This window comes from Chrysochloris asiatica, unplaced genomic scaffold (assembly GCF_000296735.1).
Source record: "Chrysochloris asiatica unplaced genomic scaffold, ChrAsi1.0 scaffold00289, whole genome shotgun sequence".
Taxonomy (NCBI): Eukaryota; Metazoa; Chordata; class Mammalia; order Afrosoricida; family Chrysochloridae; genus Chrysochloris; species Chrysochloris asiatica.
Window position 1 is genome coordinate 1586561 of NW_006408807.1, and position 24917 is coordinate 1611477.

Below are 24917 nucleotides of genomic sequence, written 5' to 3' on the forward strand. Positions count from 1 at the left end.
TTATAAGTATGCTATAGCATAGACAAGGTTGAAAAGTACCATTTAATTCCCTTTGCTGTAGAGAGTTTGTTTTGAAAATGCTGGAAACAAAAAATATTGTATTGCAGTAAAGATTCTTCCTACTTTCTCAAGGTGAATCACACATCCCAAAGAAAGCAGTCTCATTTTTTACATGGCCAAGAACAGACGCATGTTCACTTCTAGGTCCAGGAGACTTTAAATCTCCAGGACAGCATCTCCTACAAGCTTCTCATTTTGCAGACCATGCACCAAGATCCAGGAAAATAAACATCTAGGCAAAGGGCCTCAGAAAGGTGGTAGGGTTAGTTGAGCAACATTATTAACTTTATCATTATCCTGGAATGATCCCATAAGAGTTCACAAAAAAAATGTAGTTATTTAATTGCACACTTTATCTTCATTGTATATTTTATATACAGCACAATTCTCCAAACCAAAAAACCAAATCCACTGCGTTCAAATCAATTACAATTCGTATTGGCCCTATGGGACAGAGTGGAACTGCTCCCTAGGGTTTTTGATACTGTAAATCTTTACAGAAGCACTCTCCTTCAGAGTGACTGTTGGGTTCAAAGTGCCAACTATTTGGTTAATAGACCAGTGCCTAACCCATGGTACCACCAAACCCTCTATTGTATAATTATCACCATTCTAATTGTTAGATGAGTCGGTATCAACTCATAGCAAACGTATACACAATCAAACAAAATACTGAATGGTCCTGTGCCAATTCCACAATCATTTCTACACTTAAGCTCATGGCTGCTGCCACCGTGCTAATCCATTTCATTGGGGTCATCCTCTTTTTCACTGAGCATCCACTTTACCAAGCATGATGTCCTTCTCCAGGAATTAGTCCCTCCTGATAATATGTCTGAAATATGAGAGAGGAAATCTGGTCATCTTGACTCAAGCGTTCTAGCTGTACTTCTTATAAAACATATTTGTCTGTTCTTCTGGCAGTCTAAGGTACTCTCAGTATACTTTTGAAATACCATAACTCAAATGCATCAATTCTTCTATGGTCTTCCTTATTAATTGTCCCAACTTTCACATGTACATGAAGCTACTGAAACAACATGGTTTCAGTCAGGCGCATCTTAGTTTTCAAACTGACATCTTTGCTCTTAAACACTTTAAAGAGGTGTTATGCAGCAAATTTTCCTAATGCAGTGGTCGTTTGATTTCTTTTTTTGTTTGTTTTGTTATGAATACACATGTTTTGTGAGCAAGATGACAGACGGCAGAGAAGTCTCTTTATACAGGGTGGAGGCTGGACAACATACAGAGAGAAAAAGACAGACACAGTTTGCCTAGCAGGGCAGGCTGAGCAGCATTCTTGGACCAGTAACACTTGGTTGGTGGGTGAGAGCCCTCCAAGGGTCTTGTGCGGGGCTGGGGAGGTCCGGACACCCAGACGCTTCCTGGTCTGCGATTTCTGGGTGGTGGTGGCTGCAGCTCTGGGCTCAACTCAAGTCATTCAGGGCTTTGCCGGCAAACTAATGCAGCACAAACACGGCCCAGTGCATGTCCAAATTGTATGACAGCTGCCTCTACTCCACCTGAGTCTGTGCCAGGGGCTACACAGGCACCCGGAAACTGGTACTCGGGTTCTTGCTACACAGCATGAAGCCTATCTGGCCACTAGGGTAGGTAGGGATGGTGCAATAGGCGTAGGCACTATCGGGTAGAGTGACTTGCAGAACTGCAGCATCTCCTTGATGAGATCCAGGTGCAGTCCCTGGCATTCGCCTTGGCAGCAGAAAATGCAGTCCTCAAGAGTGACCTTCATGAGCTGATAGTAGAATTCCTTGAAGACCTCTCAGCGGGGCCCAGGAGGTCTGAGGAGTCAGTGATGATAACATCAAAGGCATCCTGGTTCTGTTTCATGAACTCAAAACCGTCACCCACTTGGAGGGTCAGCTTTGAGATGGAGTAGCCCACAGCCATAGTTAGCAGGCACTTCTTGGTGATTTGAATGACATCCTCACCATTTTCACACTGGACGGCGGCCTCCACTGAGGGATGCTTCACTACTTCCTGCAGGACACTCATGTACCCGTCCCCAATAAGGGGCACCTTGCTCGGGTTGGAGAGGCTGCAGAGGGGCAAGTTGGTAATCAGTTCTTAATAGGAGAACTCATCCTTCTCTGTGCACTGGCTGATGCCATCCAACACCAGCACGTCATTATAGAACTTCGTGCAGAAGACAAGGATGTTCTGGTACTGTGAGTGCTGATAGCACAGCAGATGCTCCTCTGCAGTGACAAGGCCTGGTCGGCCACAGGCTGCAGGTCTCAGGGAACTAGCCAGCACAACAGGACCAGCTCCACCGTAGGCCCAAACCTATGATTTCCTGACGGCTGTTTCCATGAGTGTTGACGTGGATCCTAACAAAATGAAGTCTTTGACAACTTCAATCTGTTCTCCATTTATCTTGATGTATTTATTGGTCCAGTTGTGAGGATTTTTGTTTCCTTTACATTGAGGTGCAACTCATACTGAAGGTTGTGTGTGGTTTTTGATCTTCATCAGTAAGTTTTTTGTGTTTTCATCACTATCAGCAACAAAGTTGTATCATCAGCATATCATAGGTTGTTATTGAGTCTTCCTCCTATCCTGATGCCACGTTCTTCTTCATATAAACCACCTTCTCGGATTATTTGCTCACCACACAGATTGAATAAGCATGGTGAAGGAATACAACCCTGGTGCACACGTTTTCTAATTTTAAACTATTCAGTGTCCCCTTGTTCTGTTCTAACAACTGCCTCTTGGTCTATGTACAGGTTTCTCATGAGCACAATTAAGTGTCCCAGAATATTCATTCTCCACAATGTCATCCATAGCTTGTCATAATCCACTCAATTGAAAGCCTTTTCATAGTTAATAAAAGTACAGGTAAACATCTTTCTGGTATTCTCTGCCTTCAGCCAAGATCCATCTGATGTCTGCAATGATATCCCTAGTTCCATGCACGTCCCCATCCCAATCCAGCCTGAACCTCTAGCAGCTTCCGGTCAATATAGTTCTACAGCTGATTTTGAATTATCTTTAGTAAAATTTTGCTTGAATGGAATATTAATGATATTATCAGATGATTTCTGTATTCTGATGGGTCAACTCTGTTTGGAATGAATCTCTTCCAATCAGTTGGTCAGGTAACTGTCTTCCAAATATTTGGTATCAGTGAGTGTCTCCTGTGCTGCATCAGTTTGTTGAAAGATTTCAATTTACATTCCATCAATTCTTGGAGCCTTTTTCTTTGCCAATGCCTTCAGTGCACCTTGGGTTTCTTCCTTAAGTATCATTTGCTCTCTCTCTTTTTTCCTTTTTAAAATTTTGAAAAACTTTTTATTGTGAATTGTGTAGAGGTTTACAGAGAAGATTATCAGTTATACATTCAACAAATCATACACTTTGTTTCATCTCAATGATTGCAATCCCCTCCATGTAACCACAGTTATCTCGCTTCCTCTCTGTGGTTTCCATTTCCATTCTACCCTCTCATCCCTTCTCAACTTTGTTTCTAGGTAAAGATCTTTTTTTTTTTTTTTTTTTTTAAAGCTTTTATTGTGAAGATAGTTTACAGGGCAGATGATCAGTTTTGCACTCAACCAATCATATTTTGTTTCATTGCAATAATTACAATCCCCACCATGCACCATCAGTTAACAGTATTTGCCTCTGTTCCTTCCTTTTATTATTATTATTATTTTTAAAACACACAGAAAATATATATTCATGTAAATGACCAAAAGGCACATTTGGCAAGCCAGGCTCCTGCCCACCAGCACACAGCCTTTCTCATTCTATGGGGCTAGATTTCTCAGCTGCTCTATCTCTCTATGTCACCTCTGCCTCCATCTCTGGTGTCACATCTTCCCTGGTTAGTATCCCAAGTTCCACTCATGCTCTTCCCTCTTAATGGTCCTACGGTCCTCTGTTCCTGAAATGAAAGGTTAACTACTCCCTCCTTTTTGTTATACATCTTCTATCTTTACAGTTGTTACAATCACAATTAGTCATGATAACAGTTACTCACTATTGAATTAAATGTATCCTATCCCCAACCTTCCCTATCCCCTTTCACCAGACCCATCTAGACAAGAGGAAAACTATTCAATGGGGAGTCTACCCTACCCCCTCTCTCTGAGACTAAGCATACTCTTGAAAACTTGTAAGCCAGCCAGTTCATGCCGTTATAGCCCCCAATTTTTGGTAGCCAGTGTCTAAGTTGGGAGTCCTGGTGTGGCGCTGTAGGTTAATGCGCTGGATTGCAAAATTGGTTTGAACCATAGGGTCAGTGGTTCAAGCTCACCAGCCACTGCTCGGAAACTCTATACAGAGGTGCTATGGGTCAGAACTGACTTGATGATACTTAATAACAGAGATAAGGCGCTTTGGTAGCGTAGTGGTTACGAATCGGGCTGCGAACCTTAAGGTCAGCGGTTCGAAACTACCAGCCGCTCCGCGGGAGAAAGATGAGGCTTTCTACTCCCGTAAGGATTTACACCCTTGGAAACCCTGTACAGGGTAGCTATGGGTCGGAACCGACTCGACGGCACTAAACAACAACAACAACAACAATAACAGAGATGTCTAATTTGCCCATCCCTTTTAACCCTGTGTGCTGAGGGGATAGGCTTGATCTATGATGTGAAGATTCCTTCCCTTTCAGTTGGAATTTTGAACAACTACATCCACAAGCAAAGGGCAAGTTTGTCAAATTGTAGCAATATACACTTGCTTCCTGTATCAAACATCTTTATCTTCCTCTAGTGGAGTTCTGACTATCAAGTCATCCAAGCTAGGTCAAATGGGTACTAACTGCACATTTGGACTTTCTTGCATGCCTGCCTCCACTTCAGATCATCTGGCTGCTTCACTCTCAACTGTAGCCCCCAGTGGGTAGGTCATGTCCTTTTGATTTTGAATGATTGACCATTCCATGGTGAACATACCATACTAATCTTATTGTCCCCTCTATATACCTAGCTACTGCTTGGTTGAAACAGTATCATTTGCTCTTGATCATATGCTACATCTTGAAATAGTTGAACATTGACCATTTCTTTCTGGTACAACGACTCTGTATATTCCTTTCACATTCTTTTTTTTTTTTTTTTAATGTTGTATTGTGAATTATGTGATAGTTTACATGGGAGACCATTAGCTTTATGTTCATTCCATAGTATATCATTTCATTGCCATGGTTACAATCCCCTCCATGTATCATCAACCCCGGTCATCAGCACACAGCCCCTCTCCCGCTATGAGTCTAGAGTCCCCAGGCACTCCATCTCTCCATGTCATCGTCTCTGCCTCCATCACCGGTGTCACTGCTTCTCTGGGTAGGGTCCTGTACTCTGCTCTTCTCCCTTGATGGTCCCATGGATCTCTGCTCCTGGACTGCAAAGTCAATCACTCCCCTCCTTTTGCTACACAACGTCTACCTTTACATTTCCAACCCTCACAGTCAGTCCTGATAGCAATTATTCACTATTGGACCACAAGAGATCTATCCCCATCTCCTTTCATCAGCCCCACACAGACAGATTGGATACTACTCACTGGAGATTCTACCTTCCTCCACACTCTCTGGATCTAAGCTCCCTCTTGAAAGCTTGTAAGCCAGTCACTTCTTGCTTTTGTAGCTCCCTGATTTTGGGTAGCTAATGGCCAAGTAGCAGTCAAGAGATCAGACGACGTATTGCACTGGGCAAATCTGCTGCACAGGAACTTTTTAAAGTGTTGAAGAGTAGAGATATGAGCTTGAGGACTAGGGTGCGCCTGACCCAGGCCATTGTGTTTTCAATAGCCTCATATGGATGCGAAAGCTGGACAGTGAATAAGGAGGATCGTAGAAGAATTGATGCCTTTGAGTTGTGGTGTTGGAGGAGAATACTGAAAGTGCCATGGACTGCCAAAAGAACCAATAAATCTGTTTTGGAAGAAGTGCAGCCAGAGTGCTCCTTCGAGGCCAGGATGGCTAAACTTCGTCTCTCCTACTTTGGACATATTGTCCGGAGGAAACAATCGCTGGAGAGGGATGTCATGCTGGGTAGGGTGGAGGGTCAGAGAAAAAGAGGAAGACCCCCAATGAGATGGATCAGCCAGGTGGCATCATTGATGGACTCGGGTGTGGCAGCGGTAGTGAGGTTGGCCCAGGATCGGACATTGTTTCGTTCTGCTGTGCATGGGGTCACTATGAGTCGGTTCCGACTCGATGGCACCTGACAACAACAACAACAATGGCCAAGTTGCTCATCCCTGTCTACTCTGTGTAGCAAGGGGGTGGGAATGATCCTCTTTGTAATGATATGTTCCCTCTTTTGAGCTACTGCATCCATAGGTGTGGGTCAAGTTCATCAAATTGTATCAGATTACTCTTTTTTTCCTCTTCTTTCTTCTTCTAGTTGAGCTATGTTCATCCAGCCATTGAAGTCAGATCAAGTGGATATTATCTGCAAGTGTGGGTGTTCTTGTGCATATGCCCACTCTTCTTATCAGCTGGATGTTTCATTCTCTATTCTAGTCCTCTGTGGCTATGTCACTGACTCTGGGCCCAAGAGTCCCCAGGTCTTGCCAAAAACCCAGGAGGCCAACCAGGTCTCCACCCGGGTTCACAGGAGTCTATTGAACGTTGTAGGGCTTAATTCGCAGCTTCATTGCTGTTTTTCCCTCATTTCCCCTTATCAGTGACCCACGTGGTCACCAATCCGAGCACATGTCTGCTCATGTATTCCCACTGAGTCTTAGTCTTAGTCTTGGCAGGGGGTTTGCCCTGAGGGGACCCAACCACTTGCCTTGATGTCTCCCGGGTGAGCAACTTGTTCTTGTAGTAATCTGTTGGGTTACTGTTACTGTTTTATATTTTTCCTGTCAGTCTTTCTTTCAAGAAGTATCTTCTGTTCTTCTAGCCACTCCAGACTTGTCTGCTTGTCCTTTCAAGTGGGCATTTCCCACCTCAGAAGATCCTGGATGGGGTTCAGGATTTCACCTATAGTCTTATGTAATGCAAAGGCTCCGCAGGAACCCTCCTTCACTGGGCATGTTGTATTCCAATTAGTTATAGACAGAAGACAGACCTATAAGCTTTCTATGGTGATATTTCTGGCTATTCCTTTCTCTCCCCCTCTGGTGTCTATTTTATAATAATATGCAAGGGAAACCAAGATTCAAAAGACAGCCAAACATCTTAACATTATTTTCCCCCTTTTGCTCATTCCAAACTTGTCCCTGTATCCCAAAGCCCTGTTGTTCCAAGGTTGTACATACATCATTATTTACTTCTGTCCCACTAAGCCCATGCAAACCTGTCTAATTGTTTTCCCATCAGCCTTGTTCTTCCACTCGCCTCCCCTTTCCTGTGTATTGGCCCCCTTTCCAGCACCCAAACTATCCTGTGTGTATTACCTGCCCTGTGCTCTACCTTCCCCTCCCTCCCCTCACCCCACTCCCCATAGCCTGGTAACCAGCAAAGAATGCCCCCTCCCCCAGCTTAAGTATGTGTTCTTTTTCTTAGTCTTTCACAATAGCCTTCCACATTCTTTTGATGCTTCCTGCATCAATATTTTGCCCAAAGAATCTTTCAATATTGCAAGTCAAGGCTTGAATTTTTTCTTTAGTTCTTTCCGCTTGAGAAATGTTGAGCACGTGCTTTCCTTTTGATTTTCTAACTCCAGGTCTTTGCACATTTCATTATAATATTTGAGTTTGTCTTCCAGAGCTTCCCTTTAAAATTTTCTGTTTATCTCTTTAAACTCCTCATTTCTGCAATTTGCTTTAGCATCGCTACGTGGGAGATCAAGTTTCAGAGTGTCTTCTTACATCCATTGGTCTTTTTCCTTCTTTCTTGTCTTCTTAATGACCTTTTGCTTGTTTCCTGTATGATGTTCTTGATGTCATCCCACAAATCTTCTGATCTTTGGTCATTATTGTCTAATTAATCAAATCTGTTTTTAAGATGATCTCTAAATCCAGGTGAAATATATTCAAGGTCATATTTTGAGTATTGTGGATTTGTTTTATAATTAATGATGCTTAATTTTTTTGCAACTGAAGGCATTCAGCTGAAGAGGATATTTAAATATTTTAAAAATGTTTTTATATAGAAGTTAACCTTCAGTCTGTCTGTTTATTCACAGGCAGCAGAGTGAGATGGTGAACAGCAAATTGGTGGGATACCACTTGCTGACTCTTGTTCCTGATTGTCAGTCACCCTTTCCCATCACTTGAAGGAAGAGCACATCTCAGGATATTTCTGAGAGCTCAGAAGATCCAGTGTGGCTTTACTGTGGTGGTGATGGTGGTGGTAGTGGTGGTTATGTGCCATTGAATCAGTTCCAACTCATAGCAACTCTGTGTAGGGTATTCAAGGCTGTAAATCTTTATGGGAGCAAAAAGCCTCACCTTTTTTTTTTTCACACAGAGTGGCTGGTAGATTCAAATTGCTGACCTTTTGTTTAGCAGCCCAACACATAACACATTACGCTACCAGGGCTCCTTGATTTTACTGTAGGTCCTAAAATACTGTCATTCCAAAAAAATGAAGAGTTTATCAACCAACTCTGAACTTTCCTTGTGTTATTGAGATATTTTGTATCGTTTTGGATTAGGCTCAACTGTAAAGAATAGAAAAATCCCAAATATCAATGCTTTAAAGATGTCTTGGAGTCCTGATGTGGCACTATGGGTTAATGTGCCACATTAACTGCAAAGTCAGTTTGAACCGCAAGGTCAACAGTTCAAGCTCACCAGCTGCACCTCAGAAATCCTATACAAGGCCACTAAGAGTCAGAACAGACTTGATGCAACTTAACAACAACAAAAAAGATGTCTTGGAGATAGGTATTCCAATGGTGTCAATGGGTATAAGCTCCTCTCTTTCTTCTTTGCATTTTTTGTGTATCGCTTTCACCCTCAATGTTGCCCCATGATCCACTTTGGTTACCAAAGCTCCAGTCATCCATCATGCCAGTGTTCCAACTTGGCAGCAGGAGGGTGGTAGATGCAGAAGAAGGCAGAAGGTTGCTCTTCCCAGCTGAATAGATTTTTCAGACTTCTCATAGAACAATTTATATTCCATTGGCCAGAATTAGTCATGTGACTATCTTTAAGGACAAGTGGTTGTTGTTAAGTGCCTTTTTGACTCATAATGACCCTGTATAGGTTTTCTGAGCTGCATCAACTTTCTTCTGTGGAACAGCCGGCAGGCTTGAACCATGAACCTTGTGGTTCAGAGTCCAGTGCTTATCATATTGGAGTTACTGTGCTACTTAAGTACAAGGGAGAGAGGTAAATAAAATTTTAGCTGATGCATTATCTCCTGGCTTAAAAAAAAAAAAGTAAGAAAGAAATCTGTAACTATAGATAATAGCACATGTCAAGCTTTGACCACAATTCCTGGCATAGTTAGGTTCTTATTTACTTAATCATCATTTATGGACTATCTGCACCACTAAGGGGAGCACTGTAGGATAGGCACTGGACTACTGATCACAAGGTTTGTGGTTTGAGCCCACCAGCCACTCCACAGGAGAAAGATGAAGGTTTCTGCTCTTGCAAAGATTAAAAACTTCAGAAACCCTTTTTGGCTCAATCAGAGTTGGAATGAACTTGATAGCACTTAGCAACAACACATCACCTGATTTAGGTCATGGTGTATTTAATTGCCTCATATGCATGTAAAAGCTGGACAGTAAATAAGGCAGACAGAAGAATTGATGAATTTCTGTTGTGCAGTTGGCAAAGAATATTGAATATACTATATATATATATACTATATATATGTAAGAAAGAACAAATCAATCTTTTATGGAATACTCCTTAGTAATGAGGATAGCAAGTGTTTGTCTTGCTTACTTTGGATGCATCATCAGGAAAGCACACTCATTAGACAGTGGCGTTAAGGGAAATCCTCAGTGAGATAGACTGATGCAATAGTCAGAGCTATGGGCTCAAACATATTAACGATCATGAATATGGAGAAAGACTAGGCAACAATTTGGTTTTGTTTTATATTTGTTGCTGTTGTTTTAAGTACCATTGATTTGGTTCAACCCATGGCAACCCTGTATAGGGCTTCCGATGAGTAGCTGGTGGGTTTGAACCACCGACCTTGTGATTCAAACTGACCTTGTAGTCCAGTGCATCATCCTGCAGCACCACACCAGGAGGTATAAAAAAATAGAGCTGACATAACAAAAAACACCTATTAGAGCTAAGGATACAGAAAGAAGGCTGTTCTCATTCTTCAGAAATTCTTGATCTTGTTCTCAGTCAGCACACAGAAGCACAGACACTACTCCAAGTCTGCTTTGGCTGCTGGCCCATTTGCGGGTGGTAAAGTGTGGAGCTGTGAAGTCAGTCTCTCAGGGTTTTAAGAAAGTAGGGAAATGCCTACTGTCTGCCAAGGTGCAGAAGTTTGCTATAACCAAAGCTGCTAACTGAAAAGTTATGTGTTCAAATCCACCATCCACTCTGAGGGAGAAAGATGAAGCAGTCTGCTTCCACTAAGATTCCAATCCCAGAAACCCTAGGGAGCAATTGTTCTCTGTCTTATAGTTTGATATGAGTCAGAATTGACACAAAAGCCGTAGGCCTATTGCTGTGACAAAGACTGCAGGGTTTGGGGAAAATGGTACAGACTAGGAGCCAGAGAACTCTGAGTTCAAATCCTGCCATGATTCTGGCAGGCAGCCTCAGGCTTTTTGTCTGTCAGATGGGCTATTCAGACTTACCTCACAGGACTATCATGGTGCCCAACATGATTTTCATCAGGGTCCCTAGGTCCCCAGCTGATTTATTCTCCACTACTAACCTGGAGTCCTGGTGTAGGAAAAGCATTGGACTGTTAACCACAAGGTTGGTGGTTCAAACCTACCAGCAGCTCCTTGGGAACCCTATATAGGATTGCTGTGAGTCAGAACTGATATGACAGCACTTAACAACAACAACTAACATAAAGGTTGGCAGTTTGAACACAACTAGTGGCCTGGTGTATTGCTGTGGGTTAATGCATCAGACAGCCAAGTCATTTTAACTGCAAGGTCGGTGGCTCAAGTTCACCAGCTGCTTCTTGGAAACCCTATACAGGGTCACTATGGGTTGGAATCAACTTGATGGCTCTGAACAACAACAACAATAACAGTGGTCCAATGGAAGAAAGACCTAACAATCTTCTTCTGCAAAGAGTTCAGCCAAGAAAACACTGTGGAACAGCTCTGCTTTGCACATGGGGCCATCATGAGTTGAAAATGACTTGGGAGCAACAGGCTTGATATTTTTATAGCTCTCATCAAAATACTGCTGTTGATTCTATCTCTGGTATGAAGAAGTGTGCCCCTCCAATAGGGGTGCTTTCCCCTCCTTAAGACAGTTGAAGGGTGTGTTAGGAGAGTCTCTCATGGTGAGGACCAGTGTGAGAAAGGAAACTGATAGCTCCTCAACTACCCTCACCCCCACCCCGCCCCAGTCCACTGGATACTTTCAAACCATAGATATAGCTTGACCTTCACTACATAAGAAAAGAATCTGGGAGGAGTTTAAATACTCTTCTAAAGTAAGCTTGACCTGAGTATGCTGGAGGGATCTGAGGGTGAAGGTCACAAAAAACAGCTCTGATGTACACCTGGAATACCCTAAAAGCAGAGATTGGGAAGAGTTGCAGAGCAAAGAGAGTGGATACAGTGGGTGGGGACCACTCCTGATCATTTGGTTAACAGCAAATCATCTGCAATAGGCTCCTCACCCAATAGACACCCACTGGATTGAGATGATTCCAGAGAAAGAGCTAAGTGACAACTGAGATGTCAACTAGGACAGGGGACTGCATGTATATGATAAAGGAGAGAGCAGAATGGGGAAAGAGAGGGAGAAGTGCAGAGCTGGCAGGGACGATATCAGTAGTTATCAGGGAACTTGTTCTTCTCTTGTGGTCCTTCCTTTCCTTTCTCCCACCCAGTCCTAGAGGATGCAGAAGCATCAGAATGAGCATCTGAGGGTGCAGGCACCTATGAAGAAAGACCAGGCCAATCCCCACTTTCCCATTAGGCAGGAGGCAGAGGTTTTAATTGGATGAGAGATGTAGTTTTGGATTTAGATTGAACTAGGCTTTTCAATACCTGAAAAACAGATTATTAGATGCCCCAAAGTGACTGAAAGCTAAGGAATCTGCTCAAATGTCTAGAGGCAAGCAAGGATATTAGGTATTCCATTCTTAATGGCAGTGGTTGTGGAAAATATAATTTTCTATTTGTAACTTAGAGTCTTGCTCATTTCATGCATCATGTGTGCATGGTTTTTAATGAAAAGAAAATATTGTTTGCCATATTGTATTTAGTTATTCCTCTATTATGGGACATTTGAATTCTAAGTTGTATTACTTTTAATTTTATTATTTTGCTGTTAGAAATAATTCTGTGAAATCTTTTCATAGCAGTTTTATTCATAAAAGTCAAAACTGGAAACAACCCTGATGTCCTTCAACAGAGGAAGGGTGAAACAAACTATGGTGCATCCAGTCTACACCAAGAAATCTTACTCAGCAATAAAGTGGAATGAACTATTGATGCACCCAACATTGTGGATTGATCTCAAAAGATTTATGTTGAGTAAAAAGACCCAATTCTAAAAGGTTACATGGTGCAATGGTGATTCAGTAGTAGAATTCTCAGATTGCAAGCGGGAGATCTGGGTTCGATTCATGGTCTATACAACTCATGCACAGTCATATGCAGGCTTTTGTCTTTCATTTAGCCTCCAGACAAGACCAACTAGTAATAAAGGAATGACAATCCACTTCCAAAAAATAAGTCAGTGAAAACCTGGGATCACAACGATCTGATCATTATCCTTATCTTGGGGATAATGCAGGACCAGGTAACATTTTGTTTCATTGTGCATGGGATCACTATAAGTCAGGACTGACTAGATGGCACTAACAACAACAACAACAAAATTACATACTGTCTGATGAAATTTATATAACATCATTGAAATGAAAAAAAATTATAGGTATGGAGAACAGACTAGATGTTGCCAGGAGTTGAGGAAGGAAGAGAGATGGAGGTCCTGTGACTATAAAACATGAAGAATAGTATGGTGATGGAATAATTCCATATCTTCCCATTGATGGTGGTCCACAAATTTATGGAAATGATAAAGATTTATAGAATCTTTACACACACACAAGTGAGTACAAGTAAAATCTGGAAAAAAATCTGAGCAAGATAAATAGTCTACCAATGTTATTTTCCTCTTGTGATATTGAACTATACTTATATAAGATGTTACCATTGGGGGAAAATGGATCTCTATTATTTCTTATAACTGCACATGAATCCACAACTATTTCAAAAGAAAGAGTTGGAAAACATACATTTGTTTAACTAAAAACTGTGAGTCAATGCAAAGAATGTATTAAGCAACTAAAACTAAAGGTACTTGGGAAAAATAATCCTGTAGCGATTGTTCCTTAACGTGTATCTTTTAGTGCTTCTCTGATTTTCTTTGGGATAAGTTTGTAAAAATGAAATGATTTCATCAAAAGATAAGTATTTTAAGGCTCTTAATACATATTATCAGATTGATTTGCATAAAATTTGCACAATTTACACACTCAAAATGTGTATGGAGTACTGAATCATCTCATTTAGTGTTAAGAATAGAACAAGAATAACCCCCATGATTGTTGTGAATTTGATATGCACTAGATAGTATCTCATTGTTTTATTCTTAGTCTACTGCCTGTTAATGAGGCTGAACATTTTTTCACATATACATAATTATCTGACCATTTCACATAATTATTTGAGTTTATTTAGCTCATATTTCTATTGACGCCTTGCTAAGTTTTTCTTTTTGATCTGTAAAACTTGATAATAATTTTTAAAACTTGATAATTCTTAAATAATAAGAATATTAATTAACTCTTTGGTCATACACAATAAAAACGTTTCTATTTTGTCTTTGCCTTTTATTTTTAAATGTGGCATTTTTATATAAATAATTTTTAATTTATAGTTTAAATTATCAGCATTGTCCTTTATGTTATTTTTCCTTGCTGATCTTAGTATTGCCTTCACTACTCAAGAGTGATTGAGACGGGTTTACATGTTCTTTTTTCCTAAGGTTGACTTTGTAAGTGAAAATGCCATTCCTTTTCCCTTGGGTGTGGTGTTCTCTTTATCATCTTAATTCTTATATGTGTTTCACATTTCTTTTTTTTCTAAAGCCTGTCCCTTTCTTTCACCATTAAACCACATATTTATTGACATTTTAGAATACTTTTTAAAATTTGGCAGAAAATTTATTTAAATGTTCTCAACTTTTTTTACTTGTTTATGTTTTAGAGAAAGATTAGAATTATTTTATAAATATTTGTTTCATAAAAATGTCCACTGGTATATTCATTATCATTTTATTAACAATTCAATTGGACAGCAATTGGCATTGATTGATTGATTCTTATAATACATAATTACCATATTCTTATAATACATAATTAATAATTACTACTGTCTATGAGACCCTTTGGCAACTTTTTAATATACAGTTTGTTTTTTCAATTTATTAATCCATGACTTTAGATATTTCAGTAAACCTTTGTCATTTTCTTAATATAATTATGTACATTTTTCATAATGGTTACTCCAATTACCTTATGCTTTAGAAAATCTTAAATGAAATCGTGTTTCTATCATGACACTTTAGTAATCATTGTTAGCATTAGCAATTTGTTACTGATTTATATTTACTTATCTTGCATTCAATAATCTTAGTGATTAAAAAAATTTGGTCAATTCTCTTGAGTCTTTTTGGTTTATAATCACATTATCAGCAAATAACAACACTGCTGGCTTTTTCCTTGGAGCCATTCCACTTATCACTATCCATTCCTTATTGTACCAGTCAGAATATCTCAGTGTTCACCAGTATTGGTGGTAGTGGGCTTTTTTTTTTTTTTTTTAAGTTTTATTGGGCTAAATATATATGTAACACAATATTTGACATTTCAACATTCTTCACACGTACAGTTAAATAAACCTAATTATGTTCATTAAATTATTGAGGCATCAGTTTTATCTGATCCCTTTTTATAACTTTAACAGGAGCTTAGTGTCTCCTAGGCATTGAGTTCCCCTTTCCTCCTCTTGCCTGCCCCCGGCAACTACTCTTAAACTTCAGTCTCCATACACTTGCCTATTCAAGATATTTCATGTAAGTGGATTTTCTCCTTTGTGACTGATTTACTTCACTCAGCACAATGTTTCCAAGGTTCATCCATATTATAGCATCTATCCAGACTTCCCACCATTCATCTGTCAGTTTGTGATACTACTGATAGTGGCTTCCATATTGCTGTGATGCTGGGAACTATTTTAGACACCAGCAGGGTCACCCAGGGTGGGCAGGTTTCAGTGTCACTTCCAGACTAAAACAGACTAGGAAGAAGAAGAGGCAGGCTACTTATAAACAGTTAACCACTGAAAACTTTATGAATAGTAGTGGAACATTGTCAGATATAGTACCAGAAGATAAAAAACTTAGACAATAAAAGCCACAGAATATTATCAGATAAAGTTCCAGAAGATGAGCCCCTCAAGTTGGAAGACACTCAAAATACAACTGGAGAAGAGCTGTTCATCATGTACACATGAAGCTTCCAAGATCTTCAAAGTAGAGTTCATCATGATCACATGAAGCTTCCAAGATCTTCACTTACTTCTGTCTATGGAACCCTTTGGAATCTCGGTGTGGCACTGTAGGTTAATGAGCTGACTGCAAAGTCAGTTTCAACTACAAAGTCGCATCTTGGAAACCCTATACAGGGTTGCTATGGGTTGAAATCAACTTGACAGCACTTAACAACAACAACAATTGTACCCTTTTGCAACTAAAAATGAGGCAAAACAGCTGAAAACATCCATTAATAACTGGAATATGGAATACATGAAGAACAAAGCTAGGAAAATTGTAAATTGTCAAAAGTGATATGGAACACATTAAGTTCAATGTCTTAGGCTTTAGTGAGCTGAAATGGACTGGCATTGGCCATTTTTAATCTGCCAATCATATGACTTACAATGCCAAGAATGACAAATTAAAAAGGAATGGCATCATATTCATTGTCAAAAAGAATATTTCAAGATCTATCTGTCTGTGAAAGGAGTCCTGGTGTGGACTGCAAGGTATTCAGCAAACTGATGCAGCACTGGAGTTGCTTATTAATCTATGCTAAGAAATTTGGTAAACAGCTACTTGGCCACTTGATTGGAGTAGATTCATATTTGTGCCCATTATAAAAAGAGGTGAACCAATGGAATGCAGAAATCATTAAACAATATCATTAATTTCACATACAAACAAAATTTTTCTGAAGATAATTTTAAAATAACTGCAGCAGTATATTAACAGAACTGCCATAAATTCAAACCAAGTTCAGAAGAGGGTGTGAAATGAGGGATGCAAATTCTGACATCAGATGGATCTTTGTTGAAAGCAGAGAATACCAGAAATATGTTTACCTGTTCATTTTTGACTGTACAAAGGCTTTCAACTGTGTGGATCATGACAAAGTATGGAAAACATAGTGAAGCATGGGTTTTCTAGAACACCAAATTGTGTTCATGAGAAACAGAACGAAAACACATTGAATGGTTCAAAATAAGGAAAAGTGTCTTCCAGGATTGGATCCTTTCACCATACTTATCAATGTGTATGCTAAGCAAATAATTTGAGAAGCTGGACTATATGAAGAAAAGTGTGGCATCAGGATTGACAGAAGATTCATTTACAACCTGTGATATGCAGGTGATGCAATCTTGTTTGGCGGAAGTGAAGATAACTTAATTACTAATGAAGATCAAAGACCATAACCTTTGGTATGGATTGCACCTAAATGCAAAGAAAACAAACATCCTCACAACTGGATCAACAAGGAATCAGCAGTGAAAAAATCAAAAGATGTATTGCCTTAGGAAAATCTACTGCACAAGACCTCTTTAAAGTGTTCAAGAGCAAAGATTATCAGTTTGAGGACTAAGGTACGCCTGTCCCAAGCCATGTTATTTTCAGTAGCCTCATATGCATGTGAAAGTTGGGCAATGGATAAGACAGACCACAGAAAAATTGATGTATTTGAGTTACAATGTTGCAGAAGAATATTTGAAGTATCATGGATTGCCAGAAGACCAAACATATCTATGTTAGAAGAAGTACAGAGAGAATTGTCCTGGATATGTCATCAGGAAGGACCAGTCCCTGGAAAAGGACATCAAGCTTGGTAAAGTGAAGGGTCAGCTATGAAATGGATCGACGTAGTGGCAGCAACAATAGGTTCAAAGGTAACAACTGTGAGGATGGTTACAGACAGTGTTTCATTGTGTTGTGCATACGATCGATATGAGGAGAACCATCTTGGTGGTACCTAATAAGAATATATTTATGTCAACTTCAGCAGATGGAGTACATAGGAATCAAATAGACTACATCTGTGGGAAGTGAAAATGGAGAAGCTCAATATCCTCAGCCAAAACAAAGGCAGGCACCAAAAATGAAACAGATCATCAATTGCTCATCTGCAAAGTCAGACTGAGAAGTCGTGGTGTGGTGCTGGAGGATACTGCACTGGACTACAAGGTCGGTTTAAACTGCAACGTCAGTGATTCAAAATTACCAGCACTCCCAGGAAACCCTATCCAGGGTCACTATGAGTTTGAAACAACTAGATGGCACTTAATAACAACAACTACAAAGTTCAGGCTGGAGTTGAAGAAAATGAAAACAGGTCCATGAGAGCCAAAATATGGCCTTGAGTATATCCCACCTGAATTTATAGATCTTCTCAAGGACAAATTTGATCCATTAAAGACTAATTATTGAAGCCCAGAAGAATTGTGGGCTGATATCAAGAACATCATCCATGAAGAAAGCAAAAGACCCCATTAAAAAACAAGAGAGAAAGAAAAGACCAAAGTGGATGTTAGAAATGACCGAAACTTGCTCTTAAGTATAGAGAAGCTAAAGCAACTGGTAGAGATGAGGAAGTAAAAGAGCAGAACATAAATTTCCAAAGGGTAGCTCAAGAAGACAAAGTAAAGTTTTATACAAAATGTGCAAAGATTTAGAATTAGAAAATCAAAAGGGAAGGACATTTGCAGCATTTCTCAAGCTGAAAGAACTAAAGAAAACCTAGAGTTGTAATACAGAGGGAATCTATGGGCAAAATGTTGAATAATGCAGGAAACAATAAAAGATGACGGAAGGACTATACAGAGTCACTGTACCAAAAAGAATTGGTTGATGTTCAACCATGTCAAGAGGTAGCATATGATCAAGAACTGATGGCACTGAAAAGAAGTCCAAGCTGCACTGAAAACATTGGCAATAAACAAGTATTCAGTAGTTGACAGAATACAAATTGAAATAGTTCAACAAACTGATGCAGTGCTGGAGGCACTCACTTGTCTATGAGAATAAATGAGAAAGACAAATACTTGGCCAACCTATTGGAAGAGATCCATATTTGTGCCCAATTTAAAGAAAGGTGATCCGACAGAATGTGAAATCATCAAACAATATCATTAATATCACATGCAGGTAAAAGTCTGCTGAAGGTAATTCTAAAACGGTTGCAGCAGTACTTCTATAGGTTGCTGTTATGTGCCATCGAGTCAGTTCTGACCCATAGCAATCCTGAATAGGGGTTCCAAGGAGCAGCTGGTGAGCTTGAACCACCCACCTTGTGGTTCAAACCAACTTTGCAGACCAGTGTATTAGCCCACAACACCACACCAGGACTATACTTCAATAGGTAGTGCTCGAAATTAAAGCCTGATTCGAAGAGGATGTGGAACTAGGGATATCACTGCTGAAGTCTGATGGATCTTGGGTAAAAGCAGAGAACACTAGAAAGATGTTTGCTTGTGCTTCATTGACTATACGATGGATCATGACAAGCTCTGGATAACATTTTGAAGAATGAGTATTCCAGAACACTTGATTGTTCTCATGAGGAACCTCTGCATAGACCAAGAGGCAATCATCAGAATAGAACAAGGGAATATTGAATGGCTTAAAATCAGGAAAGGTGTGCCTCAAGGTTTGGATCCTTTCACCATATTCATTCAATCTGTATGCTGAGCAAATGATCTGAGAAGCTGGATTTTATGAAGAAGTACATGAAATTAGAAGTGGAGAAAGGCTCATTAACAACTTTTGTTATGCAGAAGACACAACCTTGCTTGCTGGCAGTGAAAAGGACTTGAAATATTGATGAAAATCAAAGACTAAAGTCTTCAGCATGGCTTATACCTTGATATATTAAAGAAATAAAGAAAAGGCTCACAACTGAACCAATAAACAACATCATGATAAATGGAGAAAAAATTGAAGTTGTCAAGGACTTCATTTTGCTTGGATCCATAATCTACAGTCATGAAGCTGCAGTCAAGAAATCAAATGCCATTTTATATTGGGAAAATCTGCTGGATAATATCACTTTAAAGTGTTAAAAAGCAAAGATGTTAATTTAAGGACAAGGTGTGTCTGACCTAAGCCATGATATTTTCAATAGCCTCATATGCACATGAAAGTTGGGCAGTGAATAAGGACGTCCAAAGAAGAATACATGCATTTGAATTATGGTGCTGGCAAAGAATATTAAAAGTCCCATGGTGGTGGTTATGTGTGTGGAGTCAGAACCGACTCATAACGACCCTGTACAGGGTTTCTGAGGCTGTAAATTTTTATGGGAACAGAAAGCCTCATTTTTTTCCCGTGGAACAGCTGTTAGTTTCAAACTGCTGACCTTGAGGTTCACAGCCTGATTCATAAGCACTACACTCCCAGGTTCCCAGAAGAACAAACAAATCTGTCTTTTAAGAAGTACAGCTAGACTATTACAAGAAGAAGCAAGCCATTTGCCTGGGAGCTATCAAGGCAAGCCATCAAGTCCCTTCAGGACAAACCCCCTTCCAAGATTGAAATTCAAAGGGAACACAGATCAAGTTTATAAGCTCATTGATGCCGGAGTTCGTCTACTTGTGAGTAGAAGTAGGGGAAAGGCAGTAATGAAGACATGGGCTAAGTTTGACCATATTACATAGACTCTTGTCGACCTTGAGATGAGAGAAGAGGAAGGGCTGGCTGGTCCAAAGTCCTGAGCCCATGGACACTGACCTAAGCATGGGGAGCTAGAGCTGGTGGCTCACACAGGTGCAATTTTTGTCTTGTTCTCCACACTCCCCTGGTGACCAGCAGTGTGACTGGTCCCTAACCACATACAGCCCCAAGGAAACTCCTGCTCTCCTGGAAGTCAGAGTCACATGGAGGGGATCATAGAGCATCTGAGGCAAGTATACAGCAAGGAGATAGGATAAGATTCTTATGATTCAACAGTGAGTGATTGTTAGCATGACTAATTGCCACTGTCACAACTGTAAAGGCAGAAGTTGTATAACATTAAGGGGGAGTCCTGGTGTGGAGCTGTGGGTTAATGCACCAGACTGCAAAGTTGTTTGAACTGCAAAGTTGGTGGTTCAAGCTCACCAGCCACTCCTTGGAAACCCTATACAGGGTCGCTATGGGTCGGAACTGACTCAACAGCACTTAACAACAATAACAACAAGTTAATCTTACATTCCAGGAACAGAGGACCCTAGGACAACCAAGAGGGAAGAGCATGAGTGAATTGAGAATGTGGAATTGTGAGCCTGATAAAATTATAAGCTTTCCACAGCAACCCGGTGCCTGGATTCAGGTGAGCCCGCTCTGAACCTGCATAGCAGACCCTGGTCAGCCGTGGTCTAGCCCTAACTAGGAGAAGCTGCTGAGTAGGCACATAAGGAGGGGGGAGAAAGGAGCCGGTAATCTGTGCTGGCTAGCCAGGTGAAATGTTGCCATCTTGAACTTTCCTAGGAGGCTTTGAAGGCAGAGGGCAGGAGGTGGTGCAGTGACATAGCACTTGTTGGCAGAGATAAATGTGCAGAACTTTTTCTTGTAACCACATTGCTCTTGTGACCAGAGGAATAGTCAGCCCCCACACTCATACATGCCCAGCAAAGTTCCTGCTCTCCAGGTGGTAAGAGTCATATCAAAGTGAGTGGGGACCTAGCAGCATCGATACTGGGACTTTGAATTAGGTGCTGGCTGCTCTAGACTTGCAGAGCTGGTTCTGGTCAACCCTAGATTAGCAGGACCTCTCACTCTCAGCTGTCCCATGGGACAGAAATACTCTGAACCTTCAACTGCTCTGGGGTCTGCACGAACTACTCCTGGATTGGGTGCCCAAAAGAAACAACATCTATCCATACAAGAACTCCATGTAGGACCAGAGTGTCATTGTCGCCTCCTCTGCCCACCTATCATTTGAGGTCCTTGGCTGACAGGAGACCCCAGAATTTTCTTCTCTCTGGGTCTGGCACTTACCTGTTTGTACCTTCCATTATTTTTGTTTGTGTATTCTTTCTTCCTTGCTTTCTATCCTTCCTATCTGTTTTCATTTTTTCTGTTTCTTTTTCCCAATCACTGCTTTTTTTTCCCTTCTTCCTTCTTTTCTCTCTTTCTTTCTACCATCTTTTCTCTCTTTCTTTCTTAATTTCTCTCTCTATCTTTTTATGACTACTCTCTGGTCTCTTTCCCTTATACTAATTCCTTTCCCAAATTATGTTTAGTTCTTTTTCTTTTTTCTATTATTTTCCTTCTGTGTGTGTGTGTGTTTTAATATTATTATTTTCCACTTCTTCTTTTCTCTTTTTGTATTCTTTGTTTAGATGTTGCCTGATTTTCTTTCTTTGGCATTTTCTTTTGTCTCTGTTGTTTGCTTGATAGTTTGTTTTCCTTCTATCTTATGTGTGTGTTTTATTTTTGTACCTTACCTTACAGAGGACAGCAACTATGACCATATAGTCCACACAATCATACCATTTGCAAATACATCAACTGGGCAGAGTAAATACCAGCTTCTATACATTGCTCCAGGACAAAAACCATTATTGGCCAAACACATCCTAAATTGAGCTGTATGAACAGCAAACTGAAAATAGTGCACACACTTCCATCCCCATGTCATACTCACAAGGTAGCAATTGGTGAGTGCCTAAGAATACAACATGCAATCATCACTTTAATACAAATATAACACCACTACAATGTGTCAGAAGCAACAGACAATTTATGTTCACACAAACAAACAAGACAGAATGGCTCACAAAAGTGAGCCAGAAGCAGAGCTACAAAATATTTTTAAGGAAAAAAAATGCATTGGAACTAATGGAAAAATATTTCAAGAGAATGATATTTGGGTGCATCCAATTGATTCAAACTCACCAGTTGGTCCTCAGAAACCCTAGACAGGGTCACTATGAGTTGGAACCAACTCAATGGCACTTAATAACAACAAAAACAATTGACAGAAAAGTAGAAGAAAGCAAGGAAGAAATTAGGAAAACACGGAAAGAACAAATAAGCAAAACAGAGAAAGAATTATAGACAATATAAACTGCAAATAGAGAAGCAGAAAATTAATAAAATATTTCAGAAATGGACAATACATTAAAAGGGCAAAGGAGTAGATTTGAATCAATGGAAGCCTAAACTAGTGAGCTTGGAGATAAATCTCTAGACACTAGTAAGCTAGAAGAATAACAAATAAAAAGAATGAAAAATTTAAAAAACCCTGAGATTCATGTGGGACACTATGAAGAGGAATAACTTATGGATGGTAAGAATTCCAGAACAAGAAGAAACAAAGAAAAACATAGAAAAAATAGTCAAAGAGCTGCTGGAAGAAAACTCCCTAACATCATCAAATATGAGAAGACAAGCATTCAAAAGTCCAAAGAGGATAGACCCCAAAAGAAAGTCATGAAGATACATCGTAATCAAATTCTCCAAAATCAAAGCCAAAGAAAGCATCCTGAGAGCAACTTGGGAAAAATGAGAAACTATCTACAAAAGAGAACTAAAAAGAGTAAGCTCTGATTTCTCAAAAGAAACCATGCAGGCAAAAATACATTGAGAAGACATATTCAAAACTCTGAAAGAAAAAGTTGTCCTCCAATAAACCAATACCCAGCAAAAATGTTCTTCTACTACAAAAGCAAAATATTCTAATTTACAGATGAACAGAAATTCAAAGAATGTGTAATAAGTAAACCAACATTACAAGAAGAACTGTTGTCTAACAACAGACAACAACCTGAGATTGACATACACAGCAGCACCACCCAAAATTCAATACAGATATAGAATCATTCAAAGTAAAACAAACCTGTTGTTGCTGTTGTTAAGTGCCGTCGAGTCGATTCTGACCCATAGCAACCCTGTATAGGGTTTCTGAGGAACAGCTGATGAGCTTGAACCACCGACCTTTCAGTTCAAAAGGTTTTTCAGTCTGGCACATTAACCCACAGCACCACACCAGGACTCCAAAACAAACCTACAAGACTGAAAATAGGGAATCAGAGATATCGATTTATAATGAAGCCAACTACAAAATAAAAAGAAAGAGGCATGTAGCTACAAAACTTCCAAATAGTGAGGAAGTCAAGCAGATTTAAAGATACAACACACAGACTGTTTTAAACTGGGGAATAAATTAGTAAATTACAGGGTAACTTCAAGGAAAATTAACACACCTTCACATCAAATCAAGTAAAAGAAAAACCATGAAGATTTAATAAACAAACCACAGAAATGAAGAAAGTTAAAAGAAAATGCACAATCAAAATTAACTCAGAAAAATAATTGGAATCAGTCCATACCTATTGATAAATACACTGAACATCAATGGACTAATTGCACCAGTCAAGAGACAGAGAGTAGCAGAATGGATAAGAAAACTGTATCCTTCAATATGCTGCTTATAAGAGTGTATACCTTACACACAAAGACAAAAACTGACTAAAAACCAAAGGATGGAAAAAATATATCAAGTTTATGGCAACCAAAAGTAAACAGGGTGGCAATTAGACTTCAAGGCAAAAAAACAACAACATAAAAGACAAAGGACATTCCCGCATGATTAAAGGGTAAATTGAACAAAAGGACACAACTAGTTGCAAACAGTATCTATATCTTTCATTGGGAAATGAAATCATAAAAATGCATAAATCAAACTGCAATAGAATTGAAGAAAGAAATAGACAACTCTGCAATAATGGTAGTAGATTTTAATATACCACTGTCTACAAAGGACAGAGCAACTAGAAAGAAACCCAGCAAAGATACAGAGAAATTAAACAACACAACCTATCAACTTGACCTCATAGATTTATACAGAGCACTCAACCCAATAACAGCACAATACACATTGTTTTCCAGTGCACATGGAACATTTTCTAGACTATGTTAGGCAACAAAGCAAGCCTCAGTAAAATTAAAAAACATTGAAATACTACAAAGTGTCTTTTCAGACCATGGTGCTATAAAGTTATAAATCAAGAATAAGCCCTGACAGGACAGTTGTTTGGCTGTTACATAGCCTTCCTTTTGCTTTTGGAGGACTCTTTGTCTCTGTATATTACACAAGAAAAGTCAGCAACCACTGCCAAAAAGCCAAGCTGTAATCACACCTTATAAAATACCAAAACCCAGCAAGAACCAATGCCAGCAGACATATAACAGGGAAACAGGTAACACCTGTGAAAGTCACTCTGAGTTAAGCAATAAGAAGAGGGAAAAGAGAAGACCACACCCTGATCACATCTCACTGGATACAATCATAAAGCATAAAGAAGTACCAAAATACATACTCACTTAAGTATTTGTTGTTGTTGTTAAGTGCCGTTGAATCGGTTCCGACTCATAGCGACCCTGTACAGGGTTTCCGAGGGTGTAAATCTTTACGGGAGTAGAAAGCCTCATCTTTCTCCCGCGGAGCGGCTGGT

At 39.7% G+C, this 24917-nt stretch overlaps 1 pseudogene; it reads right to left on the minus strand.

The window, feature by feature from the left end:
* Window positions 1-1487: 1487 nt before the first annotated feature.
* On the minus strand, window positions 1488-21473 carry LOC102810956 (annotated as a pseudogene).
* Between the last annotated feature and the right edge of the window lie 3444 nt (window positions 21474-24917).